The sequence below is a fragment of the Odocoileus virginianus genome, chromosome 21, assembly GCF_023699985.2.
Source record: "Odocoileus virginianus isolate 20LAN1187 ecotype Illinois chromosome 21, Ovbor_1.2, whole genome shotgun sequence".
Lineage (NCBI taxonomy): Eukaryota > Metazoa > Chordata > Mammalia > Artiodactyla > Cervidae > Odocoileus > Odocoileus virginianus.
The window spans coordinates 5,276,468-5,282,188 of NC_069694.1; the positions used below are offsets into that span (position 1 = coordinate 5,276,468).

General features: G+C 42.1%; 1 pseudogene; it reads right to left on the reverse strand.

The window, feature by feature from the left end:
- Nucleotides 1-4,203: 4,203 nt before the first annotated feature.
- On the reverse strand, nucleotides 4,204-4,979 carry LOC110133992 (elongation factor 1-beta pseudogene; annotated as a pseudogene).
- Between the last annotated feature and the right edge of the window lie 742 nt (nucleotides 4,980-5,721).

Sequence of the window (5,721 nt, forward strand, 5' to 3'; positions counted from 1 at the left end):
AAACATTCTTCAGTATCTGCCAGATTCTAGAAAGAAATGCAGGCCCTGGCAAGATGTGAGGAAGTGGGGTAGGGAGATGTCTTCTAGTCTGTCTCTTTCTTGGTCCCAATGACAGAGATTGCTTTCTCCTTCCTGGCAACGCAGAAGCGTTTTCAATTCAATTTTTAAAACATAATAATTGTGTTTGATTGTGACTTATGTTTTCTGCTAACACATTGTACTAAATAATTACCCTTTCATTTCTTATGTAATTTGGGGTATTTTTTTTCTGTGACTGCAGAAGAATGTCAAAGTAAAAACTAGGCACGTGACATGTGAAATATATGTTAGCTTTAAAATTAGTAAAGGTTAGATTATTCTGTCACATTTCTCTTTAAGGATGCTTAATGAGGAAAATCTCATGAATCTACTATGAACTATAAACATATATTTAATGAAGAAGTGAGTAACCCTGATGAAATGTATAAAGGAAGACATTTCTTTGAAGTGTCATTAATAATTGAGAAGTTATGAATAAAACAAATTTAGATACTGTCTAATTCAGCAGGCAATTATTATCACTTGTAGAAAAGTGAGGCCCAGAACATTCTAGTTACCTGTTCAAGTTCATGCAGCTGTTTGCTAGCAGTGCCTGTATGAATATCAAAACTCTAGGACCCTGGAACCGTAAGGTTTTTAAAGCTACTTGTCCGCATTTCCTGTTGGTCCTTCCCTTTTCTCCCCAGGCCGCCAGGAAGCCCAATGTCAAGTCATAGCCCAGCTGCAGCTTCCCTTAGCTCAGGTTTTCCAGTCTGCTTATTCTCAACCACCACCTCTGGCCATCATTTTCTATTCTCGTCTTTGCATTTATCTTTGAAAGTTTATTGTAACAGTGCTCTATTATTATGAGCTATTTTTACCTGGAAATAGAGGAAGTATGGAGGATAAGTATATTAGCATGCTTCCTAGAATATATATTGTCACGTTCAAAAGCTAACCCCCAGAAAGGCACCCCTTTCTGCCACCTACCCCACCCACCCCTCCCCAACACTAACAAAAACAATTCAGACTACTTGTCCCAACTTACCTGTCTGGAATCTTATCTTCTCAACCCTTGTGGTCACTTCCCTGCCAGGATTCTCTCCCCTCTTTGTCTGCAATGAGGATAAGAATCTGGTGGATGACAGAGAAAGACAAATATCATATGATACCTTTTATATATGAAATCTTAAAAAAAAAAGTGGTTACAGATGAACTTATTTACAAAACAGAAATAGAGTCACAGGTGTAGAAAGCAAACCCACGGTTATCGGGGAAGAAGGGAGGGGAGGGGTAAATTGGGAGGTTGAGATGGACATATACAGACTCGGTACATAAAATAGAGAACCAGCAAGGACCTACTGCAGACCACAGGGAATGTGCCTCAACACTCCAACACCCTGTAGGGGGAAAGAATCTAAAAAATAACGAAGGACCTACTGCAGACCACAGGGAACGCGCCTCAATACTCCAACGCCCCATACGGGAAAAGAATCTAAAAAAGCGTGGATATATATGTACATGTGCAGCTGACTCGCTTTGCTGTACAGTGGAAGCTAATACACCTTTTAAATTAACTAAACTTCAATAATTCAAGTTGAATCTGGTGATAAGGAAAAATGAGGAACTTGCCCAGAGGTAAAGACATGTGGATGTCCAGGGTACCTGCTCCCTCCCTCTCTGGGACCCTAGTCAGGAGACGTTGAGCAGAACCCCTCTGAACAAGGACCTGCTGTCCGACACAGGTGGGAAGTAGAAGTAACTTAGGGAGTGAGAAGCGGTGGTTTAAGTTACCAAGGTCTCAAAGTCATCTCGTTACTGCGGCAGAACTCGGCCTATCTGGACTCACACACACACTACAAGCGTTTAACTGCTAGAGTAAAGACCACTCTGAAAATCTTATGAAAACTTGGGACTCTCCCTAGATACACTGAGAATTTTCCAGGAAATTCCAAGGGATTCTTAACGCTAAGTTTTGTCCATGGTCCCCATGTTAGGAACTCCTGCTAATCTAGCACCTTCTCAGCTCTGAATCACTTTTCCCTGGCAGCTGATCCTGCAGCTGTTTTTTTTTTTCTTCTTAGCAGTTGTGGCTACATTGAAAGACTTTGCTGTCAAATATGTTGTATTAAAAGTTTTATGTCCAAATGACTAGGCTAGAAAGAGGATATATCAGAAAGACAAATGGACGAACCTGTTCCAAAGTTGAAATCCCACTTTTAAGGAAGCATTGTGCTGGAACTTCCCGGCGCAGTGCGGCAACTACTGAAGCCCACGCACCGGGAGGCCGTGCTGCGGAGCAAGAGAACCCCCGCAGCCCGGAGCCCGGGAGCCGCAGTGCGGAGTCGCCCCACTCGCCGCAGCTGGAGGACGGCCGCGTGCAGCAGAGAAGGCCTGGCGCCGCCAGAAATATTAGTACTAATTAATTAATCGATAATAAATAAGCATCACCTGCACAAAACGAGCAAATGTTATTTTTTAAAAAAGCATTGTGCTCCAATCCTTGTTGAAGCAAAGCAGCTTTGCTCCCCAAATACCCTAAAAAAGAATGCATAAACCTTCTCAAAATGATGCCCAGCCTTAATCTGGTGGGTTCTTCAATATTAATACTAAAAACTTTATGGTATACTAATAAAAATATTTATTAGAAAACATTTCCTGAGGATGGTTATTCTGTGCTAGAAACAACCCTTCCCACTTTGTTAAGCAGACAAGCCTGCCAATTTATATTGCAAGCAGGCAGGCACTGCAGACTCAGCCACCCACATTATTCCCTCACGTTCCTGCCTCCCCTCCCTCCCCTTCACTCTAATCAGAAAAGCAAATGCAGTTGTTTGAGTGCCTTTACTGCACACCGCGATAGCTGTTCAGCGAGCAGATGTTCCTATGGCCTAGGTGCTAAGTGTCTAACCAGGAAAATACTTGGGGAGAATGTTTAAAATCTGGTCACTTAAATTTGTCCCCAAAGTAAAGCAATTTTTACATACAAGCCATCAGACAATGATCCAGTGTTTTTGTAAAATGACTTTAAAATCATTGTTTCTTTTTTTTTTTTTTTTTACTTTTTTATTGGAGTATAATTGCTCTGCAAGGCTGTGTTATTTTCTGCTGTACAATGAAGTGAATGGGCTGTATGTTTACAAATATCCCCTCGCTCTTGAAGCTCCATCCCACCCCTCACAGCACCCTTCTAGGTTATCAGAGCCCACCAAGCTGAGCTGCCTGGGCTCTAGAGCTGAGCTCCACAAGCCAGCTATGTCGCATGTGATGGTGAATACGTATCAGGGCCACCCTCCTCTGCCCACTGTGTTCACACGTCTGTTCGATGCATCTGCATCTCTGCTCCTGGCCTGCAAACACATTCATCTATACGACTTTTCTAGAAGCCACATACATGCATTAATATACGTCATTTTTCTCCTTCTGACTTACTTCACTGTGTATGGCAGACTCTAGGCTCATCCACCTCACTAAGAATGGCCCAATTTCTTTCCTTTTCATGGCTGAGTAATATTCCACTGTGTATATGGACCACCTCTTCTTTATCCATTTATCTGTCCGTGAACATCTAGGTTACTTCTGTGTCCTGGCTACTGGAGATAGCACCACAGTGAACGCTGAGGTACGTATGTCTTTTCAATTCTGGTTTTCTCAGTATATATGCCCGGGAGTGGGATTGTTGTGTCATATTATTTTTTGTCTTCTCCTGCTCCAGTTCTTTGCCAACAACTAACAAGAACTGGTTTTATTTCCATCTTCCTTTTGAGCTATCTGACACAAACACTTTTATTTTTTCTTTCTTAAGCATTTATTGAGTCTTCAATATGTGTAGGCACTGTGCAAGTGGTTGGTCCTGGGCCTGTCCTTGGGTCTCCAGTTCCCTATCACCAGGGAAAGATGGGACCTGAAGGAAAGAGTATTGTGGTCTCTGCAGAGTGACATGGTGCGGCTTTCACACTGACCGCAGCTGGTCACTGGGCTCCAACTGGTGGGCTCTGGTGGGAGAGAATCAGAAATAGCCCCAATGTGTGATCTGGTCTTGTTGAGACGAGGAAGTGGGCTACTCCCAGAATCATGCCTGCTCAGCTTCCCCCAGAACACAGCTCAGAATGAACACGGCAGGGTCCAGGTGAGCCCCTTACACTCTATCAGCTACGGCTGATTTTACTGCTCTCTCTTTTTTTTTTTGTCTTTCAAACTTTTATTTAAGGGCACTGATCCATGATGGATTTTAGGTCTTGTTGAATGAAGCCACATCCATAGACTGTACATACTCATTGAAAGCACTGATCTGCTCCTCCAACATGTCTGTCCCAACTTTGTTGTCTTCAACTACACACTGTATTTGAAGTTTTTTAATGCCATATCCAACTGGAACTAGCTTAGAAGAGCCCCAGACCAAGCTGTCTGCTTGAATGCTTCTGACGCACTCCTCTAGTTTTGCCATATCGGTCTCATCATCCCAAGGTTTCACGTCTAATAAGGTGGAAGACTTGGCGACAAGTGCTGGTTTTTTGGCTTTCTTTGACTCATACTGGGCAAGGCATTCTTCTCTTAGCCTCTTGGCTTCTTCACTTTCCTCCTCCTCATCAGATCCAAAGAGATAAATGTCATCATCATCTTTACTATCTGTAGCTCCACTTTCTGTGGTGTCTTCCACATTAGCAGGGCCATACTTGCCCAAAGCTTTCTTCACTCCTGGCAGGCTGGCCTTTTCCTTCGCATAAGATTTGATGTGATTATACCAACGGAGGGCATGACACAAGTCGGCAGGTGGCGGGCCGGAGACGGCTTCAAATACTGCCACATCTGCTTGTGATGGCACATCCCCCTCTATGTAACTCTTGTCCGCCAAGTAGTCGTTGAGCACCTGGAGGCCAGTGGGGCTTTTCAAGTCTCCAAAACCCATGGCGACGGCTAATCTAGAACTGGGAGGCAGCCAAGAAAAAGGCGCGCAACCGGTCAGCGCCCAGCGCAAAGAGGAAAAAGGGCTCACTGCTCTTTTAAAAGCATCCACAGCCATTTTTTAAATGCATTGCTGGAAGTGAAGAGCTTTATTCTGAAGTCCTGTAATTAAAGCCTACATTGTAATGAAAAACTCCTAGTAAAATCTTTACACTTAAAAAACCATAATTTTTTTAGCAGATTGGAAAGAAAAAGCTGAATAACTTTCAAAATAATTGCAAGTGACAGCACTTCATCTTCAGGAGAATAGAAATATATTCTGTTAGAAATATATCACATGGCTCCAAGCATGCTGAAGTTGAAATAATTTTTTTATTAATAAATTATCTTACTTCTAGCTTGGTGGCTAGAATAGTAATAGTATAGTAGTAGTATTACAAATGTAATAGTTTCAAAATCTTCAATATATTTGTAAAAGAAGAAAATGTCTATTCCATTGATGACCCTGCAAATAGGTCATCCTATTATCTATCATGATAACCTGTTGCTCTCATATCATTTTGACATTATTGTGTATACTTGTGTGATTCTCTGTATAAAGGTTGCATGCCTCATCAGACTTCTAATTCTATAATATCAGGAGACATAATTTGTTCATCTTTTAATATCTTTTGCCTATCACAGAATCTTGCATACTGTCTGGACTGCCAAAACATGTTTAACGTGTTAGTGTTCTATGCTCATAGGTGTGTATTGTACATAGATGATGAACGCAGCAAGAAGTTCATAAAGATTTGA